The sequence below is a fragment of the Ambystoma mexicanum genome, chromosome 6p, assembly GCF_040938575.1.
Source record: "Ambystoma mexicanum isolate Mex_15411 chromosome 6p, UKY_AmexF1_1, whole genome shotgun sequence".
Classification (NCBI taxonomy): Eukaryota; Metazoa; Chordata; class Amphibia; order Caudata; family Ambystomatidae; genus Ambystoma; species Ambystoma mexicanum.
Window position 1 is genome coordinate 770,825,581 of NC_090935.1, and position 24,130 is coordinate 770,849,710.

Here is a 24,130-nt window from a genome sequence, read left to right on the forward strand (position 1 = left end):
TCGCTTAAACTATGAAATAAGCAACTAGGTGAAAGGAGTTACCTTTTGAAAGCTGCCACTGTGCAAATGGCCCAGTAAGCACAGTAACAAACACTGATTGCAAATGAATCATTCTCTTTTGAAAACCAATATCGTTTTTTCTTAGCCCAAAATGTTTGGACCAATAATTACCAAATACATTCATGTAATCAAGGAAATACATGAATAATTCATTTATTGAGAAGCAATGTGCTGGCCACATAATATATGATGAGATGTAAAGAATACATTCACTCAATAAAAGTATATAACACTGGTGTGCAGCGCCGGTTTAAAGCTGCTCCTAAGCAATCAACAATCAGAACACGTTCTTCTACTCAGAAGACATGTCTGTATCCAGACATACAAGGTGGCTGATATGCCTCACATAACAGTCAAATGAAATCACTATACTTTACAGCTCTCATACAGACCCATGTCAGGATGAGTGGTCTTAGAAAGTCAGCTAACACTGTTGGCTTTATTAATATGATAGGTTATTTATAACGCGCTTAACAGCCAGAGGTTTCTAAGTGCGGACCCGGGGATCGAACCTGTGTTGTTCCATGTCGTCTTGCTTAAGGAAAGCAGGTTGCTGCTGAGCTATCCTCCCAAGACCTTGTTGTTAAGGAACACGTGTAATCAAAAGGTGGAAGGAACACTTTGTCAGGTCATTTATATTACCCCAGTAGTGCATTTTACAGCTGCAAGTAAGCCATTAACTCTCAGCATACAGCGCAGTCATAATACTGGCGGCTCAAAGACTGATGACCACTGCAAAGGTTTCAGCGTACAAGTGGTGCGGAAGCGCCACTTAATAGCAAAAACTAAAAATATCCCCTAGGTTGTGAGCATTTATTCCGATACAGAAACGTATAGCTTTGAGTGTTGCAGGGCACTCCAGACTTATTCGCCATTTGGGAGTGAAGGCGTCCCCTGTCTGTCAGTGGCAAAACTCTTTGATAAACAAACCCAGAGAGAGACTGTTTCCTAGATGAGATGATGATCAAACTGGCATGCGTCCGGTTCCCTTTTCGTTTCCAGTGTCGAAACTCAGTGATCAATTGATTATGTGACTGTAAGTAAAAGGATCATCGATCTCCTGCTGCGTCCACTGACTCATGACAGCTTATTTGATGTGCATGCCTTTGGATCTTATAATGCAATGCCTCTTCTGGCAGAGCCGGGGACTCCAGGCTCTCCCTCCGCTGGAAGCATTACACTGGCATTATTCATACCACAGGGTTCTGCCCCACGGTCTACCGATGACTGCTCCGACAAGCAAACACATTCATCGTATGGTCTCGCTGCATTTGCATCCACCGTCACACAATGTCTACGCTACCCTGACATAGCGTAGGTTGTGCCGTGGTGGTCCCGTCCATCAGCCAGATGTCTGCCACCGCCCCTGCCATCATGCTGTCCGCCAGGCCTGGCACGAGGCGGCTGGTGGGTCCGCAAGACTTGTGACTTGCTTCCACCCCACACAGTGGACCTTGTGAATCTTCACAGGGTCGGGTCATCCCTTCCATCTGACCATCCCATCATCATGAAGGGTCCCTGGAACGTCTGAAAGTAACCGGGTATAAAACTTCCCCTGGCCCCTCCGTCCGCGCACCCCTCTGCCACTGGCGTGCTCTGAAGTGACTGCATAGAGGGGTTGGAGCGCTTCAAAAAACCATAAACAAGGCAATCAAGGAATACATTATTGATACATAAGGTCAAAATCATGCACGCCATGTTTCCAAGCTGATCCGTGCCAAAATTGCCATAATCTCAGAATATTTGAAGAATATCACCTCTCGTCTGTGTAAAGCTGTCCTGTCAATAAGATGCAATCAGGTCACACGTCTACTTTAAGCAACTAGCAGAATATTTGTCTTGAAAACATTTTAAATAAGTTGTAATAATAACCTTGAGCGGTTCACTTTGATAATGTCCCCTGGGAAAACGTCGCAAGGTAGGTTTTTCGAGTTTTCCCAGTTATATGTCATTTTACTGAACCCATTTTCAGAGTGGTACGTTTTACCTACAGCAAAATACTGAAAATATACAGAATTTCTTTTATTTTTTTATTTGGGGGGCGGGGGATCCCCCAGACCCTCTGTTTTTCTATCCATGTAACCCCACCCGAAACCCATCCCCGCCCATTTTAATCCCTTACCCCACTCCCATATGTATATTTAATTACATGTTAAGGTCTTTTTTTCAGTACTTTGTTATCAGTAAAACGTACCATTCTGAAAATGGGTTCGGTAAAATGACTGGATACCGTTTTCCCAGCACCCCTAAAAGCCTTCCCCCAAATATTCTAGGATGGGTAAACATGTGTATTCTAACTCCAGTCCTAGAATTTGTGGGGAAAGTGCTTGATTTTCGTGGGTTTGCCCAGGCGACATTATTACTGGACACGTCTTCAGCCTGTCAGCCTATATAAACACTATGGCACAGACGTTCTTGGCGTCATCCAGCCAGACGGGCAATCTCCCTTTTTCCTGCAATGGGCCGCATGGCCTCGTTGCAGGGTTTTTCTTTTATTCTCTCCTTTCTTTGTCTCTAAAGTCCCCATGAGTCGAGGCACAGTCATCAACACTTTGCGACAGGGAAAGCGAGACGTGGACTGTCTCATGAGTATTGCAGCTGGGCGTTTGCTGTCAGGAATAGCGCGTGCCGGGGACCTCGGAATTATTTACAGCAAGGACATGTGGCATTAGATGAATTGCAGCGCCATGTTTGTCCTCTAGACTCTGAGCTCATTGGGATCTCGCACTTTCAATGAACGCGAGGCTATCACGTTGGAATCGGCTCACACGCTGACATTTCGAGGATACCTTCGGAGGGAGTGGAAGACCAAATGCCACCAGGGATCGAAGTGAGCGGGAACGGTCAGGAGCAGTGTTCCACCACTTATTTTTTTCTGTTTGCCATTCCTCTACTTTTAACAAGCATATCCACCATTCTATATAGAGGATGTGTCCATTCCTGCCCCAACGCAAGTGTAAAGTGGTAATAGGAGACTTAGTTACTAGTCACTTAGACTATTGCAATGCCCCGGCTGCAACACCTTGTCACATGTTGCACTATGCTTCCACCTACCCTCTCCCCTGCCGAGGCCACAGTTCCACTACTTTTTTCAGTACACTTCTACCACTGAATGCCACAAAGAAAGTAGGTAACGGAGCAGTGTGGAATGGTAATGGAGCCAGTTTGCAGTAGGTGACAGCCCGCCCCATCAAAACCCTGGTTATTTCCTCGGTGTTCAGTGCGAACTCGGATTTGTTAGACATGGTTTGCAGCACTGTGGAGTAAGTGTATCGCACGTTCCTGAGGGGCGCAGGAGGGCCACAAATGAGCTCAAAGTCACGTGCCTTTGGCCAACCTGACGACAGGAATGTACAATCTCTGTTGGCCAGGGCCTGACTGGGGCATTAAATTATCTCTGTCACCACTGAAAAATGGTCCACCGTTGCAAGTGCCAATTCATTCCTTTTGTGTTGTACCCAGGGGGAGGTTTTTGATAAAATGTGATTTGCTATTGAACCTTTTAGTGCTATCTTCATCCAGTGGGACTTTATGGAATGTCAGGATCAGGTGTTTGTGCTTTTCCTGAGAAGGGTAAGGACTTCAGGCTATGAGCATCATGCTGGCCCAGCACACTAATGAATGCAGGTTGCAGTGGCAATTGGATTGGCATCATCGATGGGGCAACTGTCGTCACGGATGTGTTCCTGGGTGGGACACAACGTTACATACCAACACAACTGCTATTCTGATTTGCACTGCTGTCTGGAAGGAATGTCGGCTGGTCCTGGTTTTTCCAGATGTGGACAAAACATCTGATAGGGTTTCCTGTGGTCTCTTTTGGAGAGTTTTGGACATATACATTTACTGGATAGTTTCCTGAGATGTAGTATGGCTTTGCATGCCTCTGCCAAGGCTAGAATTATTATTATTATGAATCAGAAAATTGACTTGTTTAGTATATAGGGAGGCACTCAGCCAGGGTGCCAGTTGTCACCCCTGCTCCCGCACTTTGCTTGCAGTGAGACTGTTTTGGTCTAGCTTAACAAAGCTGAAGGCATCGCCCCATATAAATCATGTGTAGAGCTTGATATCTGTAAGACTGCGTGTAGATAATATAAGATACACCCAGCAGAACCAATTGAGGAAATCAATATTCCTGATTTCAGGTTTGGGGCAGTATCTTGCTATTTATTTAATACCACTAAAATTCAGGTCATGATCTTGAATAGTGCAAATTACACAGGCTCTGTAATTAAATCAACACTATGGACGCGATTTATGGAATTATTTGCGTGCAAAATCCGGTCCTTGCGAGTCATATTGCGTGCAAAACCCTGCTCGTCGATTCATGGAACCTACTACGTGGGACTTTTCCGGGACTTGCTTGTAGTTTGCGCCGGCTTGGCACATCTCTGAGAGCAGCTAAGCACCTTTCAAGAGACTCCACGCAGGGGGTGCATGCGACCTGTGCAGGGGCCGGAATAGGGGGCGGAACATGCAAAATGGAGAAGAACAAGCCAGAAAGTGGGCGTTACGAGGGACAGACCAAAGGCAGTCCATAGCACGCCCACAAATGCGCATGACAAAGCGTATCATGGATGTGACTGGACAATCTCTCGCCTACGAAATGCCCAAGCAGTTCCCTCAAAATCTCTGCCACCCGGAAGCATGCGTACTGACTTGCGCAGAGGAATCGCAACTATGGAGGTGAGTTAGCATTTCGGATTTAAGGGTGGGTGCATGCAGACGGGGTTCCGATCGCACTTAGGGGTGCGCATACACAGCATAGCGGGGTGCAGGCACTGTTTACGGGGGTTTGCACGCAGTTTGACCAGGAAAATAATTTCCTTGTCTGAAACTGTACGGATGTCCTCGGGGTGCCGGTTACAGCTACGGGGGACCCCGCACACTGTCCCCAAGATGCAGGCCCGCTTGTGTGGGACCTCACACACTGTTTGAAGGGTGCATGTATTCGCACCCAGAAGGGCACACAAAGGTAGATGTTCTGGGTGTTTTTACTTTGCGTGGGGGCATGTCGGGGGCATTCCAGCAGTGATTTGCATATACCGTTACTTTGCACAGACAATTCCATGAATACATGGGGTGCGCATTTTTTATTCTGGGTGCAAGCTCGCGCAGTGTCGATCTCGGCATGCAGCACTCATGGGATTAATGCATTCTTTTCCATGAATCGGGCCCCAAATCGGAGAGTCACAGTCCCCGATGATCCAGGAGAACTGGCTGCAGCTCATTTTTAGTTTTAGCTATTAGGTGCTGCTAAAACACCAACTATAAGCCAAAACTATTGCATTAGAGTACAGCTAGGAAGAAATGGTATATGAGGAGGGACACCAAGCTTGTAGGTGTTGTTTGGTTATTCGCCCACCCGTTGCCCATGGCCATGCTAATCCCTATGGTCATCCCTATCCACTTCCTACCCCACCCAAATCACATCCTCCTGGGATCTCTTTGCACTAACTTTATGAGGCCTTACCATCAACCTTTGCGCTGAAAGTGCCTGGAAGTAGTTTTTGAAAGCAGTCTTCCCAGAGTTAATGACCTAATTAGAGCTGTAAACATGCTGATGGTGTAATAAAAATGTCCTATCCAGGTCTGCCTTCAGCCACTCGATTTATAAGGTCTATGCTTGTCCTTCACTAAAGGCATGTCAAAAGAAATAAGCATTGGCAAAGCCCAGGTCATCACACCATTTTGCAGCTGCTAACATCAATGGTCAATTTACCACTGTTGCAGTGCCTGGATAATGCCTTTCCCATGCCAACATAAGAGCCAAAACTCTTGGAATTGCCAATGCGTGTTCTGAACTGCTAAAAGAAAACTCAATGTCGAATTGGAAGGGTTAACATCAATATGATGTTTTCTTTAAAGCATTGACCCTTTTAAATCAGACATTTCCCACATTAAATATGTTGGGGACAGAGATCTACTGCCAGCAAACTGACAGAAGTCTACCTAGAGCGGGCACACATGTTTCTTCAGGATGCACCTTACTCCTAGGCACATGAACTCAGAGGGCCTGCCCATTGTCCACGCTGTGGCGACTCACGGGCTCGATTGGGGACCATGTTCTATCCTTGGCCGAACTTAAGTTTCATCGCTATTGGAAGGTAGAGAGATTAGTTTCAGGTGCGCCCTGTGAGGTTCAATTATTACACTTTTCTATTGCTACGGTTATAGTCCTAGCTGGGATCCTAAATGCAAGAATTGGAAGAGTAATGTCCCTCCGAACAGCTGGCACTGGAAAGAGACATTTTGAAATAATGTTGAGAATGAACAAAGGATATGCATTACGAGCAAGCGTTGTTAGGAAAGATTTCGTAATTGTAGGTAATTTTCCTTCCATGTGGCAACCCCTAAACTTTTTGCTGTTGTTTTTCACCTTGTTCTTGACTTTGCCAGAGAAGTGCAGCCTTCTGCCGCACTCCTCTGGGCTTTCGCTCCTTTCTTACGGGGAAACTGACATGCCCTTAAGACAGTCAGTACCGGGGAACGCTGTTTCCCGTAGTTTCTTCTATCATGTTGCGGCTTTCGCGCAACATGACACAAGAGGGCACTGTAAGCTAAGTTACAGCTCTCTTGGGTCTCTAGCCTTCTACAGGCCCTAGATACTCTTTTAGGATGGTATTTTGATCGGTGCAAGTCATTCAGGGACTGGAATGGTGGCAGCGATCGTTTTGTTTATTTTGAGCTCCTTTTGGCGTTCTGAGCACGTTTTTCGCACTGAACCCAAAATGGTGGCCTGGCTCCCAAAATGGCCAGACCATGAGGCTCCTTTGTCCTGTCCACTGACCGTCTTGCTCCCTTCACCTTCCCCAGGTCGAGCGACCCGGGGCCTTCCTTATTTGGGCATGTACTTTCCCGCGAAACGTGGTTGCTTTCGCGGGCTTCTACATGTCTTTTGTGTGCCTCCAGGGTGTGGGCTGGGATGTCTGGTCCCAATACACATCCTGGGTGCCAGAGAGTCTAGGGTGGTGTGAATGCCTGGGACCACCGTGGTCCGTGATTGGTCCGCGTATGGTATGTGTGTTGATGAGCGGATCTCCCATTGGCTCCCCTCCGTTTTGGCGCGAAGGGAACCGTGGATAAGAGGGAGCTGGAAACACCACTACCATGTCGATCTCCTGAGTTCTCACGAACGAAGGAATACAGGAGCCAAGTATCCTGCAACCACGAGGCTGGACCGAGGAATCGCTGGTGACCCGCTGAAGGAATCCTCCTTTGCACTGCTGTCGTCCTGTGAAACCCTTTCCTCCTTTGATCGAACCAGAAGGCCTGTACTGGTGCTTCGACCTTTGGAATAGCAGGAACAGCTATTCCCGGCGACTTCATCATCTCCTGCCAAGTAAGCCTTCGGAAGTGTCTCTGGGCCATCCAGTTGACTGACCAGCTTACAAGGGAGTCCTGCTCTGTAACCGCCGCCAGGTTGTGTTGTATTCCGAGTCCTGGTCACTCTCCCACGCTTCGTACACTTGGCGTTCCCAAGTCTGAAGGGAGGAGTGTACATTTGGCTTGGATACACACGGCCGCTCCGTTGTCCTGCTGCGGCAACAAACGGTGCTGGTTTCGTCGATTGGGACGTCTTTTTGCTCTACACGACTACGAGGCGTTCCCTGCTCTTCTGAACCTGCCAGCTGCTGAAACTAACGTGGAGAAGCCTGGGTCTGCTTGCATCGGGGACCGGTGAGTAGTATAGCTAGGATCTGGTCGCCCTCCTGCAGTAGCCCATTGCTTTTCCCCGCTGTGTAAAACAGCACCCTTTTGTCCGTACTCGCGCTCTGCTTCTGCTCGCTGTGGAGGCTGCACTTGAGTCGCGGAACCTGTTCTCCTTCTGTTGCGCACTAACCCGAACTGCCTGACTTCCTCCGAAGAGCTTCTCCTTTTGCCCGTTGGCACCGGCGTGGCAGGTACTTTGAGCACAAGGCTCCACTCTTCGCAGGGCTCGGACTTCCATCTAGTTAGGTGCCTCTGAAGGCGAACTGAGTCTAAAGCGTTATCGCACTGCCTGTTTTCCTTCCCTTGCAGGTGGACTACACATTTCGTGCCTCTAATGCTTGCGACTGTCGTATTTGTATATATATTGTGTTGATATGGTATGTGTTGGCTTAGTATTGTGATATTGTGATTTTCTCGCTACGGTCATTGTTTTAAAGGCCTTAAAATAAATGTGTATCTATTTTTGATATAACAACTGTTTGGAGTAGTTTGTAAGCGCTCTTGCTTTGTGTGCTCATTGCGGGCTTTCAGTCACCCTCACCCCTCTTGAGACCTAGTCTTGACCGCCGCGATCGCTACCTTGATTGGTCTGGCTTGTCCAGAGATTACCCTGTTCCAAGTAATTAGGTTGGCCTTCTGAACTTCTGCGCCACCAGGACAGAGTTCAGAAATCCGTCTTAACAAATTGGTGTACAGCGGTGGGATACGACTGAAGGTATCCAGTGTTGCGCACGAACTAAGGCATTTCAGGTTATTCCAACCGGTACACGTAGTGAATTGTTGTAGTATAACTTTAAAAAGGCCATAGTCCTATCAAACAGTATGGAAACAAATACCTTGTTAACTTTAAATGCTTCCAAATCAGAAACATTGAAGAAGATGTGTGCGGAGAGAGGTGTTTCCTCTCAAGGCACTAAATTGGAAATGATCCAAAGAATCGTGGCGTGGCAAGAAGCGCAGCTTGACGCTATAACTTCTGAGGACAGTGCGGAAGGTGGTGGGGCTGCTCTCACTGGTAGAACCGACGGTTCTGCCGCTGCACTGATCCATCGCGACCACGAGGACAGGGAGGACGAGATGTCTAATGTTTCCTCTGCCAGTGTTGATGGGGATGCTATGCTTGAATTCAAGAAGCAAGAGCTGCGGTTTAGGCAGCAGGAGCTTGAATTCAGCATAGCCAAACTAAAAATCGAACAGGCAGAAAAACAGAAAGACAGGGATCACCAGTTGGAACTGGCCAAGCTTCAGGTTGCAAATGGGTCCAAGGGTCCTGGACATGGGTCTGGGGCTTCCTCTCATCCACGGTTTCCGAAAGATCTGCTCAGTGTGTATGAAGAAAGGAATGACATTATGGACTGGCTGAATGCGTTTGAGTATGCATGCGAGGTTCAAGAAGTTGACAATGCTGATAAGATTGCGTGGTTGCTCAGTAGACTGCCCCATTCTGGCTGTAGTGCCATTATGGAAATGTCAAAGGCTGAGCGAGCTGATTTCGCAATGTTAAAGCAAACTCTCATTTTAAAGTTTGGGAAGACTCTGGCCCAATATTTAAAGCGTTTTCGAGAGTATAAGAAAAAGGAAGGTGGTACTTGGGTATCTTATGTCGCTGAATCTTTGAAAAACTTAACTGGCTGGGTCGAAGGTTATAAGGTTTCTACCTTCGAAGGCATGATAAATCTTGTCATGCTGGAGCACATTTTTGCTTCTTCTTCTTCCCCGGAGCTTAAGCAGCATTTGGCCGATTCGAAGGAGATAGATCCTAAGAAGCTGGCCATTGCAGCAGACTTATGGGTGTCACATCGAGTGTCCCATTAGGACAAAACTCATCCTGGTAAGCAGGAGGAAGGGAAAAAGTCCAAAGATATGGAGGGTGGGGAATCTGCTAAATCTTCTTCCCAAAAGGGCCACAAAAAGAAAAACAAGGGTAAGACACAAGAGAACTCACAGGGTAGTGGAGGTCAGCCTCCGAAACAGAACTCTGGTTACAATAAGCCTCCCTACGTAAACAGACCCACTGGGGCTTGTTTTTCTTGTGGAGCAACTGACCACGTGAAGGGGGATCCCCGTTGTAAGGTTAGACCTTTGGGGGTCCACTCCGCTAATCTGGCCTTCTCCTCCTACGAGGAAGAAGAGATTACAGGAGCATCCTTCTCCTCAGACTCATTTCCCAGCGGAATAGAGGCTGAGGTAGTTTTAGTGTCCCTGGGTTCCTGGGAGCCTAAAGTCGCAGAGGCTTATGCTAGGATTCCGGATAATACCAAGCACTACTTTAAAGACAGTGTGCTGATCAATGGAGTAGATACTCCAGCTCTTAGGGATAGTGGGTGCAGTCGCACTGTAGTGGATTCTACCTTGGTAGACTCAGAGGAAGTTGCCAGAGCTACTCTGATGCCCACTAAGTTGGCTGACGGCCCCCTCCGTATGTTTCCAGTAATACCTGTAAATCTTACTTTAAATGGTACAGCAGTCAGGATTCCAGTGAGCATTCAGAGAAACGTCCCGGTAAAGGTCTTGTTGGGTAATGATCTCAGAGCTTTAGGGCTCGTAGGAGACACTGCCGAAAGACCCTACACACGGTCTCAAGCACGGGCAGCATTGGCCAAGTCCAATACGCCGCCCCAGCTGAAGGGGAAACCCAAGGCGAAAGGAGTCTACAAGTCAAAACGAGGGAAAGAGAATATTCCCCCGAGCTCGCCTACCACTGCGGTGGAGGAAGTTGGTCAATCGCCCGGGCCTGACGAGGAGGTGGCGATGCCTGAAGTATTCGACCCCAACGATCATCCTGAACTAAAAGACTTGTTAGTTGAAGGAGGTCCTGATAGGGACGAATTCAGTAAAGGCCAACGTGAGTGCCCATCTCTGGAAGGCCTAAGGAGACAGGCCTGCTCCCAGCTTGAGGGTGAACCTCCTGGGACGCATAGGATTTATTGGGAAGGTGGACTCCTGTATAGTGAGCCCACAGAGTCTACAGAAGGAGACCATAGGAGGTTGGTGGTTCCCCTTGCTGTTAGGCCCTTCCTCCTGCAGTTGGCGCATGAAGTTCCCCTTGCTGGTCACCTTGGTATGAAGAGGACCAAGCAAAGGTTATCCATGCACTTCTACTGGCCCAAGATGGGGGTGCAAGTAGAAAGTCACTGCAGGAGTTGTGCCTCCTGCCAGTTGTCTGGTAAGGTTGGCGCGACAATCCAAGCTCCGTTGGTACCGCTCCCAGTTGTGGGGGTACCATTTGAAAGGGTAGGGATCGACATCGTTGGTCCCCTTGACCCGCAAACATCCTCGGGCAATAGGTTTATCCTGGTGCTGGTCGACCATGCAACCAGGTATCCTGAGGCCATCCCATTGAAAACTGTAACTGCCAAGTCAGTTGCAAAAGCTTTACTCGGCATATTTACTAGGGTTGGCTTCCCTAAAGAAGTTGTGTCAGATCGTGGCAGCAACTTTATGTCGAAGTATATGCAGGCTATGTGGAAAGAATGTGGGGTCACCTACAAGTTCTCTTCTGCATACCACCCCCAGACCAATGGTCTGGTGGAACGTTTCAACAGAACGTTAAAGAGCATGATTGGGGCTCTGGAGGAGCCCCAGAGAAGAAAATGGGATCTTCTTTTACCATGCTTACTGTTTGCCTACCGAGAGGTACCACAGGAGGGTGTTGGCTTCAGCCCCTTCGAACTTCTGTTCGGTCATCCCGTACGGGGACCCTTAGCCATCGTCAAAGAGGGATGGGAGATGCCCACTCCCCCTGTTACTACCAACGTAGTTGATTATGTGCTAGGGCTCAGAAAACGGATGGTACTTCTGATGGGCTTGGCTAGTGATAAATTGAAGGCAGGGCAAGCGCTGGTGAAACATTGGTACGACCAGAAAGCTTCCCTCATCAACTTTACACCTGGTCAGCAAGTCCTGATCATGAATCCCATAAGGCCTCGAGCTTTACAGGACAAATGGTCAGGCCCTTACACAGTGGTGGAGCCCCTGGGTGAGGTTAACTATTTAGTGGACCTTGGAAGGCCTGGACAGGCTCCAAAAGTGTTTCACGTGAATAGGCTGAAGGCTTTCGTCCCAAGAGTCGAAATCGCAGCACTGCTACTGGCTTCAGATGTTGAGGAAGAGGAGTCTGAACCTCTCCCCGACCTATTCCAAAGCGGTCCTTCAGATAGCTCCTTTGAGGGTGTCCGAGTGGCCCCTCACCTGACTTCTGATCAGCAGGCTGAGGTGAAAAGTTTGCTTAGGCAGTTTTCCCCCCTGTTTTCACAGTCCCCTGGTTTGACACCTTGGTGCAAACATAACATTGACACAGGAGACAGTGTACCTACCAAAAGTAGGGGATACAGGATGTCAGACAAAGTACGGTCTTATATTAAGACCGAGGTCAACAAGATGTTAGATCTTGGGGTGATTGAACCCTCTAGTAGTCCTTGGTCCAGCCCAGTGGTGTTGGTTCCAAAGGCAGGCACTTCTGAATTGAGGTTCTGCGTGGATTACAGGGCTCTGAATGCTGTCACCAAGACAGATGCACACCCCTTGCCTCGAACAGATGAGCTGGTGGATACTTTGGGTGCCTCCAAGTACCTCAGCACGTTTGACCTCACTGCTGGCTATTGGCAAATAGCTTTAGCAGAACATGCCAAGGAGAAGACAGCATTTTCTACTCCAGACGGCCTTTACCAATTCCGGGTAATGCCGTTCGGGTTGAAGAATGCACCTGCCACTTTCCAGAGGCTTGTGAATCATGTGTTGAATGGGTTGGACGAATTCTGTCTTGCATATCTGGACGATATAGCAGTTTTCAGTGCCACCTGGGAAGACCATGTGAAACACCTCGGGATTGTGCTCCAGGCTCTTCAGAAAGCCCACTTGACCATAAAGGCTAGTAAATGCCAGATTGGACAAGGCTCAGTGGTTTACCTTGGACATGAAGTAGGTGGAGGGAGGATACAGCCTCTACCCAGTAAAGTACAAGCAGTACAAGACTGGCCTACCCCCACTACACAAACCCAAGTGAGAGCCTTCTTAGGACTCACGGGGTATTACCGCAATTTTGTGGCAGACTATGGCACCATAGCTGCTCCTCTGACTGCCCTCACAACTCCGAAGAAACCCAAGAAGGTAACTTGGACCGACGAGTGTGAGAAGGCCTTCAATGGCTTAAAAGACTCCTTGTGCCAGGCCCCTGTCCTCAGGGCCCCTGATTATCAAAGACCTTTTATCGTGCAGACGGACGCCTCTGACACTGGGATAGGAGCTGTACTATCACAAGTAGATGAGAAGGGTAAGGAACACCCTATCGGTTTTATTAGTCGCCAGCTTAAGGACAGAGAGCTCAGGTGGTCCACGGTAGAGAAAGAATGTTTCTCTGTTGTGTGGGCCCTAAGGAAGCTGAGGCCCTACCTCTATGGGACCCACTTCACTGTGCAGACTGACCATAAGCCGTTAAAGTGGCTAATGAACATGAAGGGGGAGAATCCAAAGTTGCTTAGGTGGTCCATAAGTCTACAAGGCTTCGACTTCACTATTGAGCATAGGCCAGGTGTCCAACATAGCAATGCTGATGGGTTGTCCAGAATGTTTAACCGACCTGAACAAGAGACTCATCCAGGGGTGGATTAGTTCCCCCTGTCCATAGTCTGGGAGGGGCGAGTGTTAGGAAAGATTTCGTAATTGTAGGTAATTTTCCTTCCATGTGGCAACCCCTAAACTTTTTGCTGTTGTTTTTCACCTTGTTCTTGACTTTGCCAGAGAAGTGCAGCCTTCTGCCGCACTCCTCTGGGCTTTCGCTCCTTTCTTACGGGGAAACTGACATGCCCTTAAGACAGTCAGTACCGGGGAACGCTGTTTCCCGTAGTTTCTTCTATCATGTTGCGGCTTTCGCGCAACATGACACAAGAGGGCACTGTAAGCTAAGTTACAGCTCTCTTGGGTCTCTAGCCTTCTACAGGCCCTAGATACTCTTTTAGGATGGTATTTTGATCGGTGCAAGTCATTCAGGGACTGGAATGGTGGCAGCGATCGTTTTGTTTATTTTGAGCTCCTTTTGGCGTTCTGAGCACGTTTTTCGCACTGAACCCAAAATGGTGGCCTGGCTCCCAAAATGGCCAGACCACGAGGCTCCTTTGTCCTGTCCACTGACCGTCTTGCTCCCTTCACCTTCCCCAGGTCGAGCGACCCGAGGCCTTCCTTATTTGGGCATGTACTTTCCCGCGAAACGTGATTGCTTTCGCGGGCTTCTACATGTCTTTTGTGTGCCTCCAGGGTGTGGGCTGGGATGTCTGGTCCCAATACACATCCTGGGTGCCAGAGAGTCTAGGGTGGTGTGAATGCCTGGGACCACCGTGGTCCGTGATTGGTCCGCGTATGGTATGTGTGTTGATGAGCGGATCTCCCATTGGCTCCCCTCCGTTTTGGCGCGAAGGGAACCGTGGATAAGAGGGAGCTGGAAACACCACTACCATGTCGATCTCCTGAGTTCTCACGAACGAAGGAATACAGGAGCCAAGTATCCTGCAACCACGAGGCTGGACCGAGGAATCGCTGGTGACCCGCTGAAGGAATCCTCCTTTGCACTGCTGTCGTCCTGTGAAACCCTTTCCTCCTTTGATCGAACCAGAAGGCCTGTACTGGTGCTTCGACCTTTGGAATAGCAGGAACAGCTATTCCCGGCGACTTCATCATCTCCTGCCAAGTAAGCCTTCGGAAGTGTCTCTGGGCCATCCAGTTGACTGACCAGCTTACAAGGGAGTCCTGCTCTGTAACCGCCGCCAGGTTGTGTTGTATTCCGAGTCCTGGTCACTCTCCCACGCTTCGTACACTTGGCGTTCCCAAGTCTGAAGGGAGGAGTGTACATTTAGCTCGGATACACACGGCCGCTCCGTTGTCCTGCTGCGGCAACAAACTGTGCTGGTTTCGTCGATTGGGACGTCTTTTTGCTCTACACGACTACGAGGCGTTCCCTGCTCTTCTGAACCTGCCAGCTGCTGAAACTAACGTGGAGAAGCCTGGGTCTGCTTGCATCGGGGACCGGTGAGTAGTATAGCTAGGATCTGGTCGCCCTCCTGCAGTAGCCCATTGCTTTTCCCCGCTGTGTAAAACAGCACCCTTTTGTCCGTACTCGCGCTCTGCTTCTGCTCGCTGTGGAGGCTGCGCTTGAGTCGCGGAACCTGTTCTCCTTCTGTTGCGCACTAACCCGAACTGCCTGACTTCCTCCGAAGAGCTTCTCCTTTTGCCCGTTGGCACCGGCGTGGCAGGTACTTTGAGCACAAGGCTCCACTCTTCGCAGGGCTCGGACTTCCATCTAGTTAGGTGCCTCTGAAGGCGAACTGAGTCTAAAGCGTTATCGCACTGCCTGTTTTCCTTCCCTTGCAGGTGGACTACACATTTCGTGCCTCTAATGCTTGCGACTGTCGTATTTGTATATATATTGTGTTGATATGGTATGTGTTGGCTTAGTATTGTGATATTGTGATTTTCTCGCTACGGTCATTGTTTTAAAGGCCTTAAAATAAATGTGTATCTATTTTTGATATAACAACTGTTTGGAGTAGTTTGTAAGCGCTCTTGCTTTGTGTGCTCATTGCGGGCTTTCAGTCACCCTCACCCCTCTTGAGACCTAGTTTTGACCGCCGCGATCGCTACCTTGATTGGTCTGGCTCGTCCAGAGGTTACCCTGTTCCAAGTAATTAGGTTGGCCTTCTGAACTTCTGCGCCACCAGGACAGAGTTCAGAAATCCGTCTTAACAAGCGTATGTAACATGTTTCGAGAATATGGCAAACATTGCATGGATTTTTGGCAGCGGATGGGGTTGGAGGAAGTATATGAAAGAAAACAGAGGGGTGAATGGAATTTGCCTGATGGAAGACATTTTATGATTTTCTATTATGAATTGAATTTCGGTGCATTTGTATGATAAGGTAACAGTGCACACAGGGTTTCTTTCAAATGTAGCTGTGGCCATACGACTCATGTTTTCATAGAAAAAAAGTAATGTGTCCAATTACGTTTGATCCTGTTTACATGGTAAGGTTTAAAATAATTAAATAGTGCACCTAGTTTCAGGAGTGACTGCTTAAAATCTGTTTATTTCATTTCATATTAAATAAAGCAGCAAACCGTGTAAAATCAGTTTGCCTCATTTCTGCCCCAGTGCCAATATATTTGTGTTTTGCTAGCTGCCTACGGTGCACACTCTGATGTCTGTTGTGGGGTCTGGCTTAGGTGTGTCCTTCTAGCCAGCTCCTGGCTTGTGGGCTTGGCGCTGTGCATGTGCTCCTCTCCTCCTCCCCATCCCTTCCACTAGCCTGTCTCTGTGCCCTCCTCCCCATTTCCAGGCCCTGCCGCGTGCGTTGTCATCCTGCTTCTCCACTCTTCCACCTTCCTTTGTTTGTGCCCCGTTCAGGGGTACCTCCTTTTCTCTTTTTCCTCTATGCGTCCGTCAGGTCACCCCCTCCACTCTTTGTCTCAAGCTGTGGTCGGCCGCCTGCACCCCTCTCTCCCATCTGTCTTTGGCAGTGCCCAGTGGAGTAACTTTGCTGAAAATCTGGGTGGGGGGGCATGACATTTAAATGAAGGCGACCCTTGCCAAATGAGTGGGACAGAATGGTGTGCCACAAATGTTCTGGTGCACAAACACCCTTGTCCCCCCTAAAATGATGCCCGTGGCAGTGCCTCACCCTTGCTTCCCTCGTTTTCTCATAATCTCACTGCATTCCTCCTCCTCTCCCTGCCCCGTGTGTTGCCAACTTCCTAACAAGAAATGTTCAACTGATTGACTAATCACCTTCCCGCACTTGTATTGTTCATCTCTGCGACCACTACGTAACCTGGTCACTTGCACTTATCTTCCTGTAGAACACGAAAATGCATGGAACTTGCTGAACTCATTCTAAGTCTCTGGTGCCCAGTTACCTCAGGGTTCGGCGCGTGGTATAAATAAATAAACTAAACTGACCCTCCCGTTGAACTCCCTTTGCCCATGAACCACTCCAGGTTCCTTCCTTTCCTCCTCCTCTCTGTGACTCACACCTTCCTTCTACCTGCCCAGACTGATTCCCTCCCATTCTCCTCCTCCTCCCCGTGCACGCCCCTAAGTTGTGCTCTGCATAGGGGCAGAGCTGTGGATGTCCTGTAAGGAGCTGCATGTTGCATAGGGGCAGAACTTGCACAGATATCTTTAGCCTTTCAAATAGAATAGTAGGCTGGACGCAAGCCGAGGCACTACCAAGGGGTGGCCAAGGACGGCCACGGGCACAAATATCAAAACGAGCCCCCCCCCCCAAATGGCCTACCAGCCTATTATGAATGCAACTGTGTGCCACCCTAAGATTTCCGTCAGGCACCCCTATTTATTTATTTATTTATTTACATGTGTATAGCGCACAGGCAGCCCTCAGGCATCGCAGCGCTGTTACTTGTGGGGATCTTAGTTACAGGGAGAAGTTGGAGGGATACATGACAGCGATACTTTCTTAGTTACATCACATAAATGAATACTTTCATAGTTACAAGACAAGCATATTCTTTTAGTTACATAGGATACTTTCTTAATTATATCACAGGAATACTTTTTCTTTTACGTTACGATAGTACTTAGTTTGTTACATCACAAGAATACTTTTGTAATTGCACGGCAGGCATACCTTCCTGGTTACATCATAGGACAGCTTACTTACATTATAGTAGCACTTTTTTAGTTCTATGAGAAGAAGCTTGGTTACATTACAAGAATGTTAGTAGTTTGCAAGGCGGCATCGGCATTGCATGAAGGCCGTGTACATGTAGGAAAAAGAGGGGGGCTGATCCTGAGAGAGGGTGGCTACATTCTCACAGGCGGCTGTTGAAGTAATTCCCGCAGTGGGAGAGTGCATGGTGCCTACCCACGTCGCAAGGAGGCAGGCAGATGCGAGGCTGTGTTAATAGCACAGCTTCAGGGGGAGGGGAGATACCAAACATCACGGGCAGCCAGGTGAGCGGTCAAATGATGGAGAGTTTCAGCTTTAGAGTTCAAGTCGATAAACGTATCAGTTAGGTGTTTGTAATACGAGTGGTAGCATAGTGTGCGGGATTGCGGGCAAAAATCAAACCGGGCAATGTGTTCAGCAATTGGCATTTTGGCATTAGGTGCGCATGGGCTAGTTTGTAAACACTGAGCAAATGCTGGGTACATAATGTTTATGGTATGACACTTAGGAGCACACACTAGTGTAACAGTAGGGCAGAGTCATGAGTCAATTGGGGAAGGTTCGGGGTGAACCTTACCGTTGTAATGCGAGTCCTCTGTGTTTGGTGTGGTGATATGACATTGTTGATCTTTCCAGAGGTGAGAGAGTCTGTTGCATAGTGCAGTAGCGTCGGAGGCCTATGAAAAATGCATGGGGGCGCCACTGGCCCCAAGTGAAGCATATCTACACAAGAAAGTAGCTTGATGCAAATCTTTGTGTACCATTTTGAAGTTCAAGGGACCTGTGCTGGTGTGTTCACTTCGGGAGATGTAAAACAAAATGGCACCCAAACTAAAGCATGAATGAATTGACCCAGGCGGTTGGAGAATAAGGTACACTCAACCTTCACTTCCATGCACACAATCAACACGCTGGGTGGTATGAAGTATTTGCTGGGTAGAGAGCCATAAGAATACGATGACTAACCCATTTGTATTGCAGTCTGCTACACCTGTTTCATTATCTAACCCGTTCCCCCCCCTGGGCATTCTTGGCTACATTAAGATGTAGCTAGACCGAGGCAACGATATCCAATTCTGCATGCTGCTGCGCATTCACAGCTCTATGCAACAGTACGTGCGCACTGAATTCCAAAGAGTCCCTGCACAGCGCTCTCTGGGGCATTACAAGACACTCTTTAGAAACCCAATGCACATCCTGCAATGTCAGCTTCCAAAAAAGACTCAGGGCCTCATTATGACTTTGGCGGCAGCCATGGTGCTTTTAGCATAGCACCATGGCTGCCTCCAAAACTGTGTCCGGGTCCGGGTTCCCTGAATGGGGAATTACCGGGCCATACCGACTTTTGAAAGCCCGGTATTTCCTCCTTCAGGGAACCCCGTCCCGGTCCTTCCCCATTCCCATTCGAGCCCCCATAGGGCTCAATGGGAATGGGGAGGGAGCTAACAACGGGCCTGTCAATTACGGGCCCGTTGTTAGCTCCCTGGTCCCCTCGCGTGACCAGCTATGGATGTCTGGAAAAATCAGACGTCCAAAGCGGGTCCCGCGAGGGGACCTGGTAATAGTGCACTAGTCGTAATGATGCCCCAACCCTTTAATGGATTTACAGTTTACATCCGGGTGACGAAACAAGTGCTTTAAACAGTTTAAAACAATAGTAATATGCAATGCTCAAACACATGGTATTAAGTTGTGTCTTTGAATACGTACTATTTTCAAATATTTATTTGAAAAACTGTGTGGCATTTTACCATCTGAAGTTAGAATGGTCAGCAACTGACCGAGATTACAGTGCAGAGACCCACAGTTAACACACATTCCCTGATCACACAGAATAACAGATTTGAAGTAATTTCCTCCCTCTGAAATATCCTCCTCATTTTCGGCCGCTCGTTGTGCACACCAGTTGAAATGGAAGACAATGGCATTACTTTAGATAGTGGGCAAGTAACTAACATAATGGCCCTCTGAGCAGTGCACAGGGCAGGCAACGGTCCAGCCCCAAACTCCTCTTCAGGACTTTTACAATCTTATCTGCCAGCCAGGCAACTCTCCCCCTTTCATGACAAAATGTCCTCTCACTCAGGGAAGGACAAACGCTTCAGAACACAGGGCAAGCATCGCAACCGAGGAACTCTTTATCCCAGAATCTGTGCTTGGAAATTGACTTCTGGCAGGTACCTGGTCATCATAGTGTGGTATTCTTTTCAGGGCCAAACAATACACACGTTTTTATTCAAGAATATGGACAATGGAGGTCTCGACCGTGTAGAGATATTAAAAAACGAGGACGGTAGGGTAGCACGCATGGGGGGGGGGGGCACAGAACTAAAGAAGCACACCGTAATACCATCACCCCAACCCCTTCGGAGTGTTTTTAGACTAGGTAGGAAACATGCCTTGTATATGCCTACCCAGACTATGGCGGTGGACCATGGTGCTATTAGCACCTTGGTCCATGCCGGTAAAATACCGGCACCGCCTTGGTGGAAAGGGGAATTACCATCTATACAAAGGTTGGTGGGGCGCTAATTCCCCCTTCCCCTATTGCCCTTCCCCATTCCCATTTTTGCACCATAGGGCATAATGGGAATGGGGAAGGTGCTAATTACGGCACCGCAAATTGCGGTACCGTAATTAGTTCCCTGCTCGCTTTGCGGGTTGGTTTTTAACGCCTGCCCCAACCCGCAAAGGGACCTCATAGTAAGGCGAGGTAGTAAGGCGGTAAGGGTTTACCGGTACCGATTAAATACCTTTACCGGTAAACCCTTACCGCCTACCGTGTAATGAGGCCCTATGCCTTTGCAAGGTGATCTCCAATTGTGTTGTAATTAATGGATTAATTCATCTTTTGTAACGTGCTGAATATGCGTCCAGCTACCCAAGGGTTTTCGGGCGCCCTATAAATAAACAAACAAACAAACAAACATAGATCCAAACCTGTGCTGCTCTGCGTTATTTTGCTTCCAAGCAAACACGTTGCCCCTGAGCTATGCTCCCGGCCCTGCCCCCTTGTACCTGTCCCCCCAACTTAAGTAGATACTAAATTGTTTCTTTTTTCCTCTCAACGCAGTGTTTTGAAGTGCTCGTCCTAAAAACGGGTGGAACCTTACTTTGGGCGCCAGTTTACCCGAGTCTAGGTAGCTCACATAAGGCGCTGAAGGAGATAGCATTTTATCACTAAGTACTCAGTGCCGCCTGCCCTGCTCTGGTACTTTGGTGCCCTTATATAGGGTGAGTTCCCTGCAAAGGTCCAAAATAAATACATGCACATCTTAGCTACATGGTTTGAAGCCTGGCATGAGTGTGGATTTCTGAAATGGCCCCCAATCCTGCTCACTGCAGCCCAGCCCTACTACTCGTAAAAGCCACTGCGGTGTTCTAGAAATGTCAAAGGTGAACGAGGAACAACCCACAATAAACACACCAAGCCGGGAGGGAACAGCCTTAACTTAAAGAATTGGAGCGTGCCACAAATGCGGGGTCACCTCTCAGCGGCCCGAACCAGAGAGGGTCTTCATCTTAATCCACATGGAACATGCTCCAGCTTCTCCTCACTAGTGACTAATGCCAGGACCCTAGTAGTACACTGCACATGAACATGTCAGAACAATAGTTCGGTATCACGGGAGAAAAGCCCCACACATGGAAAAACATGATACATTATTCGATTGTTGTACACATGTAATGTAGTGATATAAAATGGAAAGTAATTGAAGTTGAACTTGTCACTCAATCCCCCAAGGTCAGGTTATCCAATGACGACATGCCAGTGAGACCCCATCACCGAATTCTGGCCTTCCATTTCCCGGTCAATTGCATTTTGGGAGTTGTAGTTTGGGTCACTTCAATTGCATAAAATGGACCAAGATAAGAGAAAAGCCAATGACTGCAATAGGACGACGCTCATTGCATGGACTCATCTGGTAACCTTACCTGAGTAGGACATGCTTTTAAATAATATATGTTTTGTTATGAACAATGTCATGTAATCCATAATGCTAAATTCCAAAGGCCATTACCAGGTCAAAGCGATATTACAACCTTGCAATAGCTAGAGGAGGGGCGTTATTGCTGTTAGTGCATTCCACCCAGTGGCAGTAGAATGTTCTATTTAAAACAAGGAAACACAAAGGAGAACCATTGGAATGCTGGGAAAGGAAACTTAAACCAGCCATTATCGCCCTCTGCCACTTCGCTGTCTGGTGTGGGGAAGAGGGGAGTGGACATAGAAGGAGGGCCAGCACTGGAGGACAGGTGAAGGTAGAGTGCAGGTAACGTGGGAATATATCTGCAAACACAGACAGCACACACACCTTGCAAGCTGAGTGGTATATATGAATTCCAAGAAGGCTAATGAAGCTTTATGGACCCATTGTGAGGGCTGTACTGGGCGTTAGAGGCCATGAAGATCAAGTGAAAGACTCCAGGGTCTTTAATGAGGTGTGCTGGCCCTCAATGTCCAGTGCAGTCAGGGGGTGGGGGGTCCATGTATAAAGCTATTACAGCTTTTGTCACTCTTGATACTCTATAGCATAGTTGCTCATTATGAGGCCATGTAGGTGTCTTGGACTTCAACTCCCTTGATCCATAGCCAGCATAGCCAATGGTAAAGGATCATTTGAGTTGCATCCCAAAAAACACCTGGATGCCACATAATGAGTAACTGTGGTATATTGTATACCAGGGAGTAGTAATTTCAGAAATCTGCCTGGGGCAGTTGCAGGGAACTGGCTACCAGTAGCATTACAATTACATTTTCGGAACAATCTATGAACTCCTAGAACATGCAGGGTACACTGGTTCCTACAGCCCATAGAATTTCCAATGAGAGTGCTCTTTGTACATTCCGAGGATTGTATTTAAGCCATTCCTTAATTCTTTAATGCAATGTGATGTAAATTACTTAGCTGAAGCTAGGTGTATGCATTTGGTACATGTTACCCTCTGCATTAAAGTCAGGTGCATATCTAAAAGATACCACTGTTGTATGCAGGAACACATCTATTGCATAAGCACCAGTTAGGTCAGTGCACATGTAGAGCATAGCCACCACTCCACTCTGTGCTCAGAAGCTAGCCAGCACGCTCTTTACTCCTAGAAGACTTGAGAAGGTAGCCCTTGTGTCAGGCTTAGACAAGTTCAAGGACCGCCATTGTAGTCACACTCAGAAGGAATATGATGGTAGCCAAGCTGTTGAGTAGTGAATGTTATGAATCCAGGGGCTTTTTCACACAGCAAATGTTTTGAATCTGGGTGTGTTTTATCTACGGCTAATGTCTTGAATTTAGGTCCACATTAGGTACTGCAAATATTCTGAATTTAAGCGCATTTTAGCTACAGCCAATGTCTTGAATTCAGGTGCATCTTAGGTACTGCAAATGTTTTGAATCTAGTCCAATGTCTTGAATTCAGGTGCATTTTAGGTACTGCAAATGTTTTGAATCTAGTCCAATGTCTTGAATTAAGGTACATATTAGGTATTGCAAATGTTTTGAATCTAGGTACATTTTACACACAGCATTGCTTTCAATCAAGTTGTTTTTTTACGTACAGCTAATGTTGGAATCTAGGTTCCCTTACACACAGCAAAAACCCTGAATATACGTGTGTTTTAGCTACAGCAAATGTCTTGAATTTAGGTGAATATTAGGTACTGCAAATGTTCGGAATCTAGGCCAATGTCTTGAATGTAGGAGCATGTTAGGTACTGCACTTGTTTTGAATCTAAGTACATTTTTTAGGTACAGCTAATGTTTTAATATAGGTGCATTTTACACACAGCACATGCCTTCACTCTCGAGTGTTTTAGGTACAGCAGCGGTTTTGAATCTGGGTGCATATTACATGCAGGGTCTGCGTTGAATTTGGGTGCATATTACATGCAGGGTCTGTGTTGAATCTTGGTGCATGTTACATGCAGGGTCTGTGTTGAATCTGGGTGCATATTAGGTACTGTGGATGTTTGAATCTGCACACACATCAACTGCCTTGAATCTAGGTGCATGCTAGGTCCAGCGAATGTTGCGAATCTAGGTGCATGCTAGGTCCAGCGAATGTTGTGAATCTAGGTGCATGCTAGGTCCAGCGAATGTTGCGAATCTAGGTGCATGCTAGGTCCAGCGAATGTTGTGAATCTAGGTGCATGCTAGGTCCAGCGAATGTTGCGAATCTAGGTGCATGCTAGGTCCAGCGAATGTTGTGAATCTAGGTGCATGCTAGGTCCAGCGAATGTTGTGAATCTAGGTGCATGCTAGGTCCAGCGAATGTTGTGAATCTAGGTGCATGCTAGGTCCAGCGAATGTTGTGAATCTAGGTGCATGCTAGGCCCAGCGAATGTTGCGAATCTAGGTGCATGCTAGGTCCAGCGAATGTTGCGAATCTAGGTGCATGCTAGGCCCAGCGAATGTTGTGAATCTAGGTGCATGCGAGGTCCAGCGAATGTTGCGAATCTAGGTGCATGCTAGGCCCAGCGAATGTTGTGAATCTAGGTGCATGCTAGGTCCAGCGAATGTTGTGAATCTAGGTGCATGCTAGGTCCAGCGAATGTTGTGAATCTAGGTGCATGCTAGGCCCAGCGAATGTTGTGAATCTAGGTGCATGCTAGGCCCAGCGAATGTTGTGAAAATGTGAATCTAGGTGCATGCTAGGTCCAGCGAATGTTGTGAATCTAGGTGCA

The 24,130-nt window shown here is 47.8% G+C and overlaps 1 protein-coding gene across 3 annotated transcripts in view; it reads right to left on the reverse strand.

The window, feature by feature from the left end:
• Nucleotides 1–24,130, reverse strand: part of MCTP1 (multiple C2 and transmembrane domain containing 1) — a 3,303,831-nt gene that overhangs the window by 2,460,183 nt on the left and 819,518 nt on the right. The gene's annotated exons all lie outside the window — the stretch shown is intronic.